The sequence below is a fragment of the Triticum aestivum genome, chromosome 1D, assembly GCF_018294505.1.
Source record: "Triticum aestivum cultivar Chinese Spring chromosome 1D, IWGSC CS RefSeq v2.1, whole genome shotgun sequence".
NCBI lineage: Eukaryota > Viridiplantae > Streptophyta > Magnoliopsida > Poales > Poaceae > Triticum > Triticum aestivum.
The window spans coordinates 219,942,543-219,959,810 of NC_057796.1; the positions used below are offsets into that span (position 1 = coordinate 219,942,543).

A 17,268-nucleotide genomic window follows, 5' to 3' on the forward strand; every position below is an offset into this window, starting at 1 on the left:
TCAGGTCAAGAAATATCGAAACCCAATGACCAACACCACCCATGTGAGCAGGAATTGCTGGTGGGTCAAAAGTGGGGAAAACAACCTGAAGCAACATAAACACACGAATCATTAAAAACTGAAAATTAATATAAAATGGTACAAAGAAAAATAAAACAATATAAACAAAGTGGATCGTAGTGCAAACTAATAAAGAGACAAAGAACAAGATATTGCATACAGAATCATGTGCATCCATGCTATCTGGACCAGTCGCCAAGAAGTACTTCCTCACACGGGAATCTAATTGACCTCTGAAAATCTTGTCCTAAAATAATGCAGACAACACCAACATATGAAAATACAAAATGAGACAAACATGTTTTAACTAAAATGGTAAGGAACAAAACAGAAAAGAAATTACTATAGGGTTGACTTACACAAACCCAATACGGCAGGATGAGTTTGTCTGATCCCTGGTATTTCGCGTGTAGACAATAGAGTGCAACCTCAGCCACATTAGATCAAAGCATTCCGCGAGGAGCAAAAGATATTGCGACATCTTCAACAGAAGCTTCACACTCGTTGTTTTGGAACATAATCTTTGATCTAAAACAAGCAATAGAAAGTAAAAGAAGTTCAGCATCAGGAACTCAAGAAGTTCATAACACATATAAGCACAGAAGTTCAGCTACATCACAACAGGCAGTACAAAAAGGCCAGATGTTCAGCACCACAGAAGTAAAATAGAAGTTCAGCAACATAGAGTAAAGAAGTTCAGGTATGAAACCACAGGCATTTCATAGGGGTAGATGGATGTAAATTCTGACCAGCTGCACTCACCTCTTGGAACGATCATTCTTAAGCCTAGTTACAGTGAAATAAAAGTCATCAACCTTCTTTCGAACAACAACAAGGTCACTATCTGCTCAGCAAAAGAAATAGAAATTAAGAGCAACATTCAAGCACATAGATTCACGACAGTTTAATTAAGAGCAACATTCAAGCACAACATTTAAACACAAGCACATCTCAGCTGCTACACCAGAAAAGATAAAACCACAGGATTATAAACATCACAACCCATGCATTACAAACCTTCCCCCACATAGAAACAGGTTCACTTAACTTTATTTACAAACCACACGACAAAGCACAAACCAAAAGTTCAACTTGCACCACACAGGTAGTTCACAGGGATATCATGAACAAAAACCAACAACAAAAGGGACGGGGATGGGGAAAGAAGACAGAAGCATGCTCCCCTCTTTATGGATTCTTGCTTAGCCTAGTGGCAGCACTGGAATGATCAACCTCCTCTCCAAAGCTATCGCTTTGACTCTCTTCATCGTCATCTCCAGTAGACATTGCGGCATCGTCGGGAAGGACACCAGTAGCAGCTGGAGCACCTAGAGAATCTGAAATAACAAAAATTGTTGGTTGTGCTGCACTAGGAAGAGCTGGAGAACTAGCATCAACAGCAACTGATGGCTCTACTGCAGGAGACTTCTCGGGCCTGCAGCAGCACTACCACCAGTCTCAACAGCAGCCTCGACGGGATCTTTCTCCAAAATGATATCTCCAGCTGTCTTGCCCTGCTCAGCATCAGAAACCTCAGCGCCAATGGACGACTGAGGTTCAGTTGGGTCCACCCCGTCGGAGCAGCCGGTGCCTAACACGAACTTGTCTGCAACCTTCTCTGGAGGAACACTAGCATCATCATTCTGCAGCAAGAACAGAAAGTCATTACAAAGGGTCACATAGTGATAAAATGCACAAACAAGTAAAATAAAAAAATGAGACAAATGGACAAGAAAAATGGTACTTTATTTTCACTGCCATGAACCTCATGAACTAATACATCACTCGCGGGAGCAGGTTCATGCACAGGGGCAGGTTCATGCACAGGAGCAGGTTCATGCACAGGTAAAACATCCTCCTCAACCCTAGCACCATCATCAACAGCCTACAAAAGAATCATGTAGAACACAAATACCTAATCAGCAGAAGTTCACATTACATAATCAAAGAAGGTCAGCTATGACAACTAACACATAATGGAAGTCCAAATACAGTAAACACAGTAGGTCAGATATCAGACTACTCTAATACAAAAGGGAACAAAAAGGGCCAGTTATGGAAATCATAGAAGTTCAGGTGTTGTAGCCCTTGAAGTTCAGGTACTATAAACAGAGAAGGTCAACTAGGAAACACTAGTACTAAAAAGAAAAAGTTTAGGACACATGAAATCAATAAGGGTCACCTATGACTAAAAACAGTAATAACTGAAAGCTAACAATGAACATTAGTGCAAAGAAATATCAAAAGCCAATATAAACAATCCTCTTCGGTATGCCCCACGTGGCCTCCTTCACGACCCAAACGAACAGAATCCTGCCTCTGAATCTGTCTCACAGCAACACTTGCCTCATCTTCAAAAGGCTTACAACGAGTATCCTGCATTTCCTTGAACAACCCAAAGCTAGCCCGGAGGTGGGAAGTGCTCTGACGAAGCTCTTCAAGAAATCTAGCTTCAATTGACAAAACCTCCTTTGAAGACTCAGCAACAAAACCGTGTCCGGGAGGAAGAATCCTATCAACGCGACTAAGACGCTCAATAGTTGACGGAACACGGGCCAACTCCCCACAAACAGTTTCAAGAAGACCGTCAATCCTAACCAGGGAAACATTGGCAGCTTCAAAAAAACTCTCGGAAGACACGCCACCCGCAGCACTCACACGGGAAGTAGAACCTCCTGGATCTACAGGGGGGCACCAGTATTAACATCCCGGGAGAATTCAAAACTTGGGGAAGTTCCACTCCCTAGGACGGCGGCACGATGCATAGTAAGAACTGGACGTTCGATACGCCTAAAGAACACAACCTCAGCCTGTGTCTTCCACTGCATACAAAAACAAAAGTCAATGCGTCAGAAAACAAATGAAGGAACATGGAAACAAAAAATATAGAAGACAGTACCAGAAGTTCAAGTTAAACTACTCAGGAAAGAATGATTCATAGAAACACTCACACGCAGTTTCCCAAACACCCACTTGGCTGGGTCATCATCACCCTTTTTGACCAAGTCAGCCGCAGCAAGCTCAAGAAGCTTGGCCTGATCCATGAAATTGATGCGAGGGGTCCTCAAGTCAGAATTAGGCATCTTGCCAATGATAAGGCAATCCAGATACATAAGAAGCGGCGTGATGGCACAACCTGTGACAGCTTTTCCTCTGCTAGTACCTTGCTGATACCTAACAACAACACTTCGAATATCATCAACAACCAACTGGCAGTAGTCCATATCTGCCATATCCTCAAACACAAGATTCTCAGCCATTGCTTCCTCCCTGGACACTCATGTAGACGTTCCAGGAATAACCACCTTCATGAAAACAATCAGGTAAAACACCTGCAGAGCAAGATCATCCTTCGTCTCATCCTTCACAAGTTCCCCGAGGATATTCCGCAGATCCTTTGTCTTGATGTCATCACTCCTAGCGTACCCAAGCTTGCCCTTCAGCCTCATAACAGCATCATCAAACCCATCATTCGAGGGCCTAGGAGGGGTATGATTACCTTGAGGGAATCCAAACAGATGGTGAATAGCATCACTTGTAATACGCAGAACCTTGTTTGCCTCACCCATGTCCAGAATCATGGTTGTAGGGTCAATCCTCGTGTAGATGTTGCCCATCAAAGGAAGAGAAATGTTGGAATCAACCTTCAAGTCAAACACACAACCAAAACCAGCCTTGATGACCCACGTCTTGTGCCTAAGTTGTAGCATTTTCGCACACGTCTTGACCTCTTTCAGTGAGCAGCGAACCGTCTTGTTAAAATGTTTCGCATCATCTCCTCCTTGGCCACCTTCTTCGGGCGCTCTGCCTCCTCTCTTCCTCCTCTCAGTCCGCTCCACAAGCTGATACTGAAAAAATACAGTGACAAGGAAAAAAGGCATAATAATGAGATACACAAGCTACACCAAAATTCCACTAATGCCTACATATGCAGTACATTTCAGAAGTCCAACTATGTCTACGTAGGTAGTACAACCATGTATGACCAGAAGTTAACATGCTTTCAAAATGTTAGAAATTTACATAGCAGAAGTTCAACCATGTACACCAAGGCAGTAATAAAACATGTATACCAACAAGTTAAGCTAATTTCTTCATGTATATATCTAGAAGTCCAACTATGGACACAAAGGCAGTAATACCATATAAGCAAAGCAGTTCAGCTAATTTATTCGTCTATATGAAGTAGAAGGTCAGCTATGTACGCCAAGGCAGTGCTAAAAACACAAAAACTACAACAAATCTACAAATGCTCTCAAAAGCAGTAAACATGAGACATTCATACCTGATTAGCAGCATCATCATCATCATCGTCAACCTCGTCATCAGCATTGAAATCAGCATCATCCTTGTCCTCTGGATTAACACGAGAACGCTTCTTGTCACCCTTGTTGACCTTTGCAGGTGCAACCTTGCGCTTAACGCCGCATTTCTTCCCCTTACCAGATGCACCAGCACCAAGCGGAGAAGGTGTAGGCGCGGCAGTGGCAAGCACACGAGGACTACGGCATGGCATACCACCGAGGCCTAGCCCTACATCTTCAGCAAGTTCCGCAGGCCTTGAAACACGTGGGTTCCTCCGAGGAGTAACTTCACCAACTAAATGCTTCCTCGCAGCGGTCTTCTTGATTTTCTTCTTAACAGGGACAACCGTGCCATCAGTGCCACACGACACGTCTTCCTCAGTCACAGCCCTTCTTCCATGAGCTTCTGCTAGTCGCCAAGGCAGAAAACTGGAACAACAAACAGGTTGTCCTCCACCGCTCGGAACGTCACACCTTGTGCCATGTTCCAAGCGAACTACATCGTTGAGAAAAAGGATTGGCTACTGAAGGGATGCGGTGTGGCCACTTTTGCAAGGGCCATCCACCGACCCTTCTACTATCGGTTTTTAGTATTGGCTACTACTATACTAGCTACTCACATATCGGTCTAATGAGCATACTTGGAGAAAGGAGAACTTCCCGCCTATAATGTTGGGTTGGCAACCTACCCATTCGTTGAAGTACTTCCTTCATACGACCCAAAGAAAGGCGGCTAAGCCGTCTTAGTTCGTGAACAATGACCCAGGTGCATAAACAGGTGCATAAAAAGGAAATCAAGTTTGGGAAATGGTACCTGGCTAGTATTTATGCCGAAATCTAGTGACATTATTTACTATTACTATAGTCAAGAAGTCAAGAGTAAAGGCTTTGGCCATTGGCAACGCTTACCTAACTTCTCACTTAAATGCTTACTCGCGTTACTGGTATCCAATAAAAGAAGGAAACCATGGTACCTACCTCCCTCCCTTACTTGGTAATCTAAGAACCCTTCAGGGGGGAGCAAGAGATCTTCCATACCAACATTTTGTTCGCCAAGAGCGCGTTTGGGCCACTAAATATGCAGTTTGGCCCAACATCTCTTGCTGAACTGGCACGTAAACACCATGAAGAAACTGTGGACCACATGGTGTTTATGTGCCAGTTCAGCAAGAGATGTTGGGCCAAACTGCATATTCAGTGGCCTGACTTTGATGACAGATTAATTGCTCTACAACTTGCGCGAACAGCCTGGCCTAACCCCTTCTTCACTGAAGTTTTCCTAATGGCTGCCTGGAGTTTGTGGAAAGAAAGGAACAACAAGCACTTTAGAGGAGTCAATCCCACCATTGGGTCCTGGCACGCGCGCTTAAAAGAGGATTTGGGACTGCTACAACATAGGATCAAAGCTGCTCACCGAGCGGCTTTCCTCACATATTGGGCCACACTTTGACTAGACCACGCGGGACTTGGCCTTGCTTACTCTAGTCTCCCCTCTTGTAAACACGGTTTTAGTGAACACATAGTAGCAAAAAGTTGAGTAGGTGTTGAGCTTTCACACCCCCTCTGATGGTGAGACCAGTGGGTGGTTGCCCATGTGTATGTAACCATGTATGTCTATGTAAACACCCCATTTATATAGATATATGAAAAAACAGTAGGAGTTCTCTCCTACTGTCAATTCCCTCAAAAAAACATTTTGTTCGCCACCCCTACTTCCTCCTCAACTTGAGCTTGTGCAGCAAATCTACTTTATGCTTAGGCCAGGTCCTGCAAGTAAAGAGAAGTAAATATTGGAAACATGGGTATCTAGTTTATTTTATTCAACGACTGAGTAATTGAAATTCCTTGCTTCTTCAAGCAGGAGATCGCGAGTACCGGGTGCCGCTAGACTCCCATTCTATTACCTTTGTGCCAAGAGCGCGTTAAGCTACCTGGGCTGTTCCGCTACCGGCGTGTAAAGAAGCTCCGCCTAACGGATAAACCAGTGAATTTCTCTCCTTAAAGGAATCTACTTCCCTGACTGTCAACTACTCGCTTCTTCACTGGTATCACACCCGCGCCAGACTAAACAGCAGAGTTTGAACCCAACCAAATATGATTCTTGTATTATCTTACCGAAATTCGGATCCATTTGGCTCCAAAGGAACAAGCGCGGGAGTTTTAATAGGACTTTGAGACTCGAAAAATCCTTCGGGCTGCTGAGAACAGAGAGAAGTAGTTGCAGAGAGGTTTGATAGGGTTAGGCAGATGCCCCATTATTCGTAAACAAGAAGAAATCCAGATTAGTTTGATGGAGTTGTGGCTTTTTTTGCATAGAAAAAAGAAGGGGAATATTGATATATATTAGAGGGTATTGATATATATTATGATCTGATGTGCTTTCTTGGTATCCTAAATATAAGATTAATACTTCAAGTTGCTGAGTTGAGAAAGAGATGGTTGAATCACTTTTTTAGTGTCTATTTATTTTCGATTGGTATCTATGGATTGATCACAAGCCGAAACATGGTTAGAGCTCTAATATGTCTTGAACTTATACTAAATTCAATTAATCTAAATCTCGTAACATTTTCTGATCTATTTGATAGTCGCCAATTAAAAGGAGATATTTTCGCAATTTTTGTTATAGCCCTTGCGGCTGCTGAAGCCACTATTAGACTATCCATTCTTTCTTCCATCCATCGTAATAGGAAATCCACTCGTATCAATCAATCTAATTTATTGAATAATTAGACTTTTGAATAATTAGACATAGAATCCCTTGGCCCGCGGGTCTGAAACAAGGTTAGAATCCGAGCTCTTCCAGAGTGGTATCTCACTGATGGCTCGGGCCCCCCTAGAAGGGGGCCTTCTTCGCCTTCCACCTAAGCTGCGCAGGAAAGGCCCAAAGCCAATCCCAGGGAACAATAAAGCTTCGTAGGGTCTTTCTGTCCAGGTGTAGGTAGTCCGCATCTTCACAGACATGTCTATTTCATCGAGCCTCTCTCTGAGACAGTGCCCAGATCGTTACGCCTTTCGTGCGGGTCGGAACTTACCCAACAAGGAATTTCGCTACCTTAGGACCGTTATAGTTACGGCCGCCCTTCACCGGAGCTTCGGTCGCTGGCTTCCCTGTCATCAGTTCACCAACTTCCTTGACCTTCCGGCACTAGGCATGCGTCAACCCCTATACATGGTCTTACGACTTTGCGAAGACCTGTGTTTTGGCATAAAAAAACAAATCCTTTATAGGGAAGAGAAAAGTCAAGAAGCCTCTAATGACCAACATAAGGGAAAGAAAGAAAGAAAGACGTGCCAACTTGAGATTTTTTGGCATTATCATCACAAAGAAGATATTCAGAATTTTTCTTATTTGATATCTTCAAGGCAAATCGACCCAAGTCAATGGCTGATGAAGTTTTGAACCTTTTTTCTAATATTCGTTGAAATTTTTTGTGTTTCTGCTTGAGCCATACGAGATGAAATTTTCATATACGGCTCTTAGAGGGGGACTCGGGTTAGTTAGGAAACACTACCTCACCCCTATTGATAACCATTTTGGCCACTACCGTCAAAACAAACTCTAACCCTAGTTTGAGGATAGAACTATGGTATGGTTTCTCTAAACCCAGTATCGGCACGCCTAGTTACTCTCTTGCCCGAACTTATGCGAAGTAAAAGTTTATCGAATTCGATCAGCACTATAAAAAACCTAAGTATTTTATTGATCAGGCGGCACCTAGATTTGAACTGGGGATAAAGGATTTGCAGTCCCCTGCCTTACCGCTTGGCCATGCCGCCAAAAAATCCGATCAAAATCTAGAAAACAGCAAGTATTCATCTACGTTTTCTTACGAAAAGCCCCTTTCTTTTATTTAGAAGATAATTCTACTTAATTTATTCCAATCTTTTTCAAAAAATCTATTCCTGCTTTTTTTGATCCCCAACCGTGAGCTCAGCAACATCAACAGATTCAGGAACATCAGAACCTTTCTGAAAGCGGGCCACCCTCTTCTTGTCAAAATCTTCTTGCTTCTTCCTCTTGTGTTGGTCCTCCAGAAGAAGCTGAAGAGGCACATCCTCAGGTTGCGTGACAGGTTCAGTGCCATCAACAGACTATGACTGCGTCTCTGACATCTGAAGAGAGCACAAAGGATCCGGAACGTAATCACAACCTTCGACTGACGGAGCCCCCTGCTCAGCAGCAACAGTTTTTTCTGATAAATCCAACTCAGATAGAACATCATTGATGGTGTTAACAGCTTCCTCCTCAGTGGACACATTTGCAAGAACACAAAAAAGCAAAGCAAAAAGTAAAAAAAGTCAGGAACAAAAACAAAAACACCCGACGGGAACAAGTTAAAATAACATGGCTCGAGAATTTAAAATGAAAAGAAAAGGAGTTGCACATACTAGGTGAAGCAAGAGCTGAAGAAGCAAGATCCCCAAGGCTTGAATTATTCTCAAGGCTCGAAGCAACCTCAGCAATCACAGTCCAAGAAATAATGGGTGATTTAGCCGCATCAGATATTGGAGCATCAGTATTAACTTCTGAAGCTCCATCTTGATCGAGGCATTTTTTCAGAACTATTCAATTCATCACCAACTACAATAAATGCAAGTAAAAAGGCAATTGAGTTCTAATCCGCAATCCTACACCAAAGGGAGTTCTACTTTTACATCAATGTCTAATACCCAGAAGTTCAACAATACCTAACAAAGCAGTAAACACAATGAACAATCTACAATTTACATACTAAATATAGAACAATCTACACCAGAGGGGTACTACATATAACATGAATGTCCAGAAGTTCAACAGTATATAACACATCAGTAAAACAAATGCGCAGAACAAAAGTTCAACCAAATTTCATTATAAACAAACAATAATTAAAACCAGAAGTTCAACTATGTGACCCAAGCAAGTAGCACATAAAAAAGATGTAGCATGAGCAGAAATACTATTTCACAGGCAAACTAAATATCAATACCATGAAAATGATCACACACAAAAAAAAGATATACACTATAAATATCAAACATTTGGGAAGTCCAACAACACTTGGTGACATAGTTCACCAGCAATTCATCAAATAAAAATTAAGCAACACTCTACTAACTTAAACTAAGGGTAAAATGCATACACATGACCTTTGTTAGAAGTTCACACTTTTAAGAAAGGGCAGTCCAACAAGACAACTAAGTGAAGATATGGGCAGACATATATAAGAAAACTGCTATTTAAAATACAAGATCCAACTACAATAAAATACCTAGAGAAGGTTTTGAAGCCATGACAACACAACCCCTTGATGAATGGAACTCCAAACCCTAGAACAGCCTACTAAAAATAGGGGATAGATTGCATATAGTTAGCAAGTAGAAAATCATACAACAAATACAAAAAGTAACTAAATCAAACCCTAGGATGAAACAACTAGAACATATCAACAAGTATGAAAAGATGAACAGTAGCACATCTAGGCAAGCACAACAAAAAAAGTATCCATAAACTAACTAGCATGTGACAGACACAATCTAGACTTCGAAATCAACAACACTAAGTCAATTAGATACATCAGATCCAGCATCAACCATCACACCACACCCTCTCTTACATGCATCTGACTGCTGAAATCACCAAAGGGGAAATGAAATCCACTCAAGTCTGAAGGGAGAACTAGCACACACAAGCATCTCACAGACAAATCTGACCACGGGGGAATGGAATCCACCCACCACACGCACAAGAACCCTACCTAATCTCCCACCCAACCATCAGAAGAAGGGGTAGAAGGGGGATGCGAGAGCACACAGAAGAAACAGAGAGCCCTCGTCAGATCCGGCGAACACTAAGAGCAAGGATTGGGGGAGGCAGCATTTGTACCTCTCGAAACGACCCATGCACGCACGAATCCGGGGCGATTCTTCCACCCCCACGACGCCACACGCACCTTGCAACCGCGCAGGTAGTTGCCGCCCCTCGCTTCAGAGCAGAACAGAGCGGGTTGGGCGAGGGAGAGCGGGGCGTGGAGGAGAAATAGGAGCGTCGAGGGCGCCGGTTACTACACGCACGACCGCAGGGGATAGCGGCGGAGAAATCAGGGGGGTTGGAGGCAGTGGAGCGAAAGAGAGGGAGAAGAGAGCGAGCGAGAGGGAGGGGGTTTTCTTACAGGTGGTGGTGAGGGAGACAGACACTTAATGCCTCTCTGTAGTGGGGTGTTGCAGCGCCATGGTAATTACAGTTTTACCCCCCACCAACAACTAAAAGGTAAATGCATCTATTGATAAATGAATGCACCATTGAATGCAACTATTTTTAAAAGTTAAGATCACATAACATCTGATGGTATCCTTAAAACAAAAAATTGATTGCAAGCAGAAAGGTTAAGTACTCTACCAAGGGAAGAAAAATACATACACAAATAAGCACCTACAAACAAGGGAAAGAAGTTCATAAAATAAAGAACAGAAGTTCAAGTCCACTAATCAAAGAAGTAAAGGCACATGAATAAATAAACACTAAGAAACAAAAAGAAGAAGTTCAAATACAAAAACAGATGAAGTCCATATCTAACTAAAATACACAACTTAAAAACAATATAGAAGTTCAAAATTCAAATACACACAAAGTACACATGTGGCTCGGCCTCGCGCTACCGCATTGCTGCGCGCTAGGTTTTGACAGGACGCAATGAGGTTATTCTGTTTCCACCCCCACCGCACGCACCCCAGAGCCACACCCCTAAGATAGATAGTGGGGTCACGGATGTGACGGACTCGCCTCCGCATGCGACAACGCGGCACGCCGCGTTGTCGCCTGCTCCGGCTCGTTCCTGTCTCGGCCTCGCAGGGGGAGGGGAGGGGGGTCCCTCCCCCCTGATCGGCCTCGCGCTACTGCATTTGTCAATAGGCACAATGCCGATTTCAATGTCTATAAATATTTAAATCCAAAAATAACAAACAAAATTATAAATAAGAAGTTCAAATAGTGAAGATATAGAAGTTCGGGGTTTTGTAAAACCTCAAATTAACATGTTAAAAAACGATAATCATACAGAAGTTCAGGATATTCAGTGAAGACCAACAACTATTATAAGTACAAAAACATACTGGAAAAAATAAAAAATATACGCATATCCGTCGGCCAATTCCATGGTCGCTCATGGGACTAAGTTAAAAAAATCCAAACCAATGCAAAGAGTGAAAAATAAGATAAAAAGGAAAGAAACACAGAGGACTTGCTGCATTACCTTGCAAAGAAGGAAAAGCAGAAGTTCACGTATGAACAACACAGAAGTCCAGCTTGTATAACGACCCTTAGATGATCTAGAAAAAGTGCATGCATACTTGGGCTAATCCCATGATTGCTCACGAGACAAAGTCTAAAAAGAACTTCTCAAGAATTAAAATTACAAAAAAATGAAACAAAGAAAATATAGAGCACCATGCACCTTCGCCTTGCAAATGTGGAAAACCAGAAGTTCAACCATTAATAAAAAAGAAGTCCAGCTTCTACGGAAGATAGTGGATGATCAAAAAACTATCCCAAAACATAGATTAAAGGAAAAGAGGATGCATGTGCTTGTGGTCTAGCTCCACAGTTACACACATGACGACAGTCAACAACATAAAACATACTTGATTTTTTATATAACAACAGCAACAGACTAGATCGTATTGCCTCATCTCCTAAAAGCATGCGTAAAGAGCACATAAGTTCAAGTACGAATGTTATAGCAGTCCAGCTTGTACAACAGAACGTAAAATGATTGAAAAAACAACCCCGATCAAATTTGGCTCCTAGATTTAATAGTTTCGGTCAATTCCAACACGTCAACAGCCATTTTGAACATCATCATACTCCATATAAAACATCAAAAATGATCCGCCATCAAGCTGACCGCTCGAACAACGAACCACGGCGGGAGGCAGAAGGTCCAATCCACAATTTCAGAATGAATGAGCCAGCCAAATCAAATTAACAATGCGGGAAGGATTCAACCGCCATTTCGAACGTCATCATGCTCCAGATAAACATGAAAATGATTCTCATCATGTTGTCCCTCGAACAAAAAACCACGGCGGGAGACAGAAGATCCAATCGCCGGATTTTGATTTGTATGAGCCAGCACAATCAAATTAACAACATGGGCAGGATTCGGTCTCACTAATGCACGCAAATCCGCCGCCAATTTGTACAGCAAAACTACAAATCTACAACAGCGGCCGAAACCACTACCGCAGACGAAGAACAGAGGCGGCGGAACACCAAATCGAATTTGTTCGAAAATAACAACAAAACATACAGTAAACTCATACCTAAACCCAATTCTCATCGTGTTAGAGATTCTAGAACATCCAGTACATTCAACAAACTTGTAACAGACCCATGTTCATCACCGCCCGAGAGCAAATCTGCCAACGAGCTAGATTCCGAATCAAAACAAACATTTAGATTCTAAAAAACGTGTCCACATTACACTTACATCACAAACAACACGAATGATCAGAAAAACTCGCGGTAGAAGTCACGGTTGCGAAGATAGCCCGAAGGTCGGGTTTGTACAGAGGGAAGTTCAGGCGCGTTACTCAGACAGTTCAGATTGTGATCAGAATATTATTCTGATCCCGTGATCAGAATAGTGTTTGTGTGTGTGTGTGTATGCGTGTTCTGTCCTCTACAACATTCACTTATAGCTATGTCTTCAAACTTGCCATTTTCTTAACTAAGTGAATGTGATCGGACCCTAACCTCTTCTGTGCTTCTTCCTCAAATTTTGTCTATCTAGTCATATGCATTCTGTTGAAACGTGTCAAATGTCTTCACTGCGTCCTTGTCAGCTGAAGATACAAAGACACACATTTAAACCTGCTTTTAATGCTATATCTCTTTTGCCTGAATACCGGAGAAGCCGGAACGACCACCCGACAATCCAGGCGTGCGTGGGAACATGGAACAACTTTCAATGAGTTGTATGCATGCCAAGTGTCCATCAGATATGAACCGCTAGGGGCACCTGCGTAATTGCGCTGTGCAACCATCTACCTTATAAATGCACACCCACGCGCGGTCATTATCTCCTCTTCCACCTCGCCATCTCGCTCAAACCCTAGCGCCACCGCTAGCTCGCGTTGACGCCAGAGACGAAGCGCTTAGCTGCCACGACATCTTCGACGCCGTCCTCATGTCGGCCGCGGACCATGTCTTCTCCGCTTCCGCCGTAGGTGTCTTCCGTCGCCAAGTTAGGGCGCGGGAGATTGGACTGCTTGGCCTCCCTTCTGCCTCGTCTAGCAGTTCGTCTGTGGTAAATAAATCTCACTTTTTACAGCTTTTTGATCTGTCAAATCCATTCACTTCAACCAAAAGTGGTTTTTACACTTCCAAATCTGGATCTGTCTCTTTCTGAATCTCATATCTTGCAAAGTATGTTCACTTATGCTTCATAACTAGTTAGATTCCTCACTTGTACTTATTCATGGATTCGTACAAATCTGGAACCAACTCACTTCAAATAAGTGAATGTCTTCGCACTATGAGGTCAATGTCTTTAAACCGATTTATCTTCAAAATCTTCTGAGAATGCATATGACCTCTTCCCCTTCCCTCGCATCTCAATGCTGTCACAGGTACATGTCCGTGGGAGAATCCCTTGGTTCTCATAGTCTACATTCATTTGCAGAATTCTTACAGCATCATATTCACTCCCCTGAAGCCAGTTCTTGCTTGACAAGTAGATGGAAGCCTTTCACTGTTGTGAAGCCTATTTGTCTGAATATTATGGCTTCTGAGAAATCTGCAAGGAAAGGTGGCGGGCAGCACCATGGAAATACTGCTCTAGATCTACCTCCGGATCTGCATGAACTGTACAAGACTGATCCTGAGAAGAACTATAATCAATGCAAGACCAGAATCCAATGGATCCGAAGATATTGGGTTGAACAGTGGTTCATGTACAACTTCATCACTGCTAAATATGCTGAGAAGAATGCTATCAAGCGCCCGTGGGGCGATATTCTTTACAAGAATCTGCAACCAAAGTCAAAGTCTGAAGCTATTTCCCAAGGCTTCTATCCTTGCATGGTCAGAGGACCTCAGCCAGAAAATGCTGACCCATCGTCTCTTCTATGGTGTCGTGACGACAATCTCTTCAAGCGCAACTTTCAATTCGCAAAGGAGTCAGCTGCAAAGAACAAGAAGGCTTTTGGACTCAACTTCAACCCTGGTCCGTCTGCTCCAAGACAGGATGGCACACGTGAAGCCAATCCCAATGTCATTGGCCCCTTCAATAGCTTCGATGGGCTCCTCTCCCATATTGCTGCTTAGAGGGCCACGGTGGAGCAATGTACCGATGATGCAGACTCTGAAGATGCACCTGCACCACCGAAGTAGAAGAAGACAAAAGCTTCGAAGCCCTCTACTGCACCAAAAGCTTCGACTGTGAAGCCATTGAAGGTTGCACGTCCTGAACCCAGTGTGCAGTCTGAAGACTTGTCTTGTGTCTCCAAAAAGACCAAGAAGCCCAAGAAGAATTCAGGGCATGACCTGACTCCTGCTGCCGTTCTGCGCAATGAGGAGAACACCATTGATCTGTCCAGTGATGAAGATCTTGGTGATGAAGCTCTAGAGATGCTGATCAAGAGGAAGCAAGAGGCTGAAATCTTGAGTGATCTGCCTCTCTTTGATGTTGATATTCTGAACAACTTCATCGATGAATGGTTTGACGATCAAAGCATCAGTATTGATGACCTGCAGCTGCCAGTGGACATCAGCGTCATGTTTCACGGAGCCATTGCCAATGAATTGGCCTTAGCTCAGAGAATCGTCGAGCTCAAGGACAAAATTGATCATGAGAAGGCGCATTTCAAGAAGAACATTGAGAAGCTCAGTGTTGCTGATGTGCAAATCTTCAAGAAGATGTTGCATGATCTCAAGGCAGAATTCCACAAGAAGCATGAAGAAGCCAAAGGCTCACGCGAGTGCATGAAATACTATGCTCAAAAGTGTGTGCAAGCGCCCAGGCACTGAACCCTAAATGCTTCGCCTGGCTAACCAGATAGATTACTTCTATCGAAGCTGAAAAGAGAAAGGCTCTTAGGCATCCTGGCATCGACCCCAGGATGGCTGCCAAGCGAAAGAAGAAGTCTGCTAAAGCCATACTCGAAGCTCAACGGCAGGGCGAAGCTAGCATTGTCTTCCCTGCCAGCATGACTAGCTCGAAGTCAAAGGTTCCCTCAGCAGCTTCAGAGCTAAAGAAGACAAGGCAAGCTGAAGCCGAAACCATGAAGAGGAAGCACAAAGACACCTCTGATGATGCTCCCTCCAAGAAGAAATTTAAGACAAAGGCTTCAAAGTCTTCAAAGAAAGAGCGTGCTGCTGCCCTAGAGCCCCTCAATGTTGAACCCATCTCAGTTGCTCTCCCTGCCTCAACAAACCAAGAATGTCGCCTAGTGATTCATGAGCCTTCTTCCACAGAGGCTCCAGAAAGTGAAGAAGTTCCAGCTGTTGACCCCAACGCAGCTGAAGACATTGGTCATGAAGACAATGTGCATGATGATGAAGTCCTTCCTCAGCTCAAGCCCCAGTCGGTATCATCGCCTACTCTCACGAGCAATGAACTAATTAGCATTGGTCGTCCATTGACGCCAATTGCTCAAGATGACCCATGGGCTGAGCGACAACAAGAAGACACCCCTATGCAAGATGAGACACCCCGCACTCCACCTGCTCAAGTCACCTCTTCGGTGCTTGATGATGACAACTACATGGAGCAGACCACTCCCTCTCCAAAGGCATCGCCGGCATTTCGCAGGCTTCGCAAAGGCCTCAGGCCACATGTCTCCATGTCAAGCATTCCAGAATAGGAAGTGCAACACAATAGCTCAGTTGCATGTCAGGTGTTTCCTGAAGCCACCCCTTCTGTGTCTGCCTCTGAGTCTGAAACCAAAGTTGCTGAAGACATTCCGGCTGCATCGCCCGATGATAAAGAAGAAAATCAAGAAGAAGAAGAACGAGAAGCCACACCACCTGCCAGTGATCCAGTCATTCAAGAGAATGTGATCGTGCCTGGCCCTCTAGTTGTCGAATAGATGGAGGTTGAAAACAATGAGGCTACCACCAACAATGCCACTGAAGCCCATGACACTGTCATGGCTGAAGACAATGTGGAGCCCGAAGACAATGCTGCCACTGACACCATTGTGCCACCAATCATCTCCCATGATGTTGTTCCTCCCCCAAGGCCTCATACAATGGAACAAGCATTCAATCGTGGTGGTCAGCTTGTCACAGTCAAATGGCCTATTATGGTTCCACCCACAGCTCCCGGGCCACAATATGATTATCATGTGGAGCAGAGGCCTCAAGTTCAGAAGCCAAAGCCAAGACTGCCAAGGCTTCCAAGTGCTGCCACAACACAAGGCTCTTTCAGCATGCTCAGCTTCAAAGAGCACAATACATTCTTTGACAGTGCCAAGAACCCGTACACGAAGCCCAAGATCTCCTCTGATAGGTTTTGGAGCCATCAGCAGCGAAGCTATTACTCTTGCATCCTATACAACCAAGACCGGATTTTTCCGCACAAGCGTCTGGATTATGATGCGATGGTTGGGTTGCCATGCCTTGAGGAAGCCCTTGACTGCTTTAGGGACGTTGGTCTTCTGCCCTTTGTGACTGACAAGGACCATTGGAATGAAGAGCTTCTGTTGCAGTTCTATGCTACTCTACATATTCGAGGCTACAACAGGGATCCGAAGACTTGGGTCCTTGAGTGGATGACACGTGATGTTCATCACGAAGCTAAACCTCGGGATATCATCGAGCTTACTTCTCTGCCCACTCTAGGTGAGTTATATGAACCTGGTTGTTAGCTTCATCAGAATGAGTTGTAGAGCATTTTTCAAAAGCCTGAGCCAAACATGA

General features: G+C 43.8%; 1 non-coding gene across 1 annotated transcript; it reads right to left on the minus strand.

Moving 5' to 3' along the window:
• Positions 1–8,073: 8,073 nt before the first annotated feature.
• On the minus strand, positions 8,074–8,144 carry TRNAC-GCA (transfer RNA cysteine (anticodon GCA)). Its single transcript has one exon. It is a non-coding gene; the product is annotated as a tRNA-Cys (tRNA).
• Between the last annotated feature and the right edge of the window lie 9,124 nt (positions 8,145–17,268).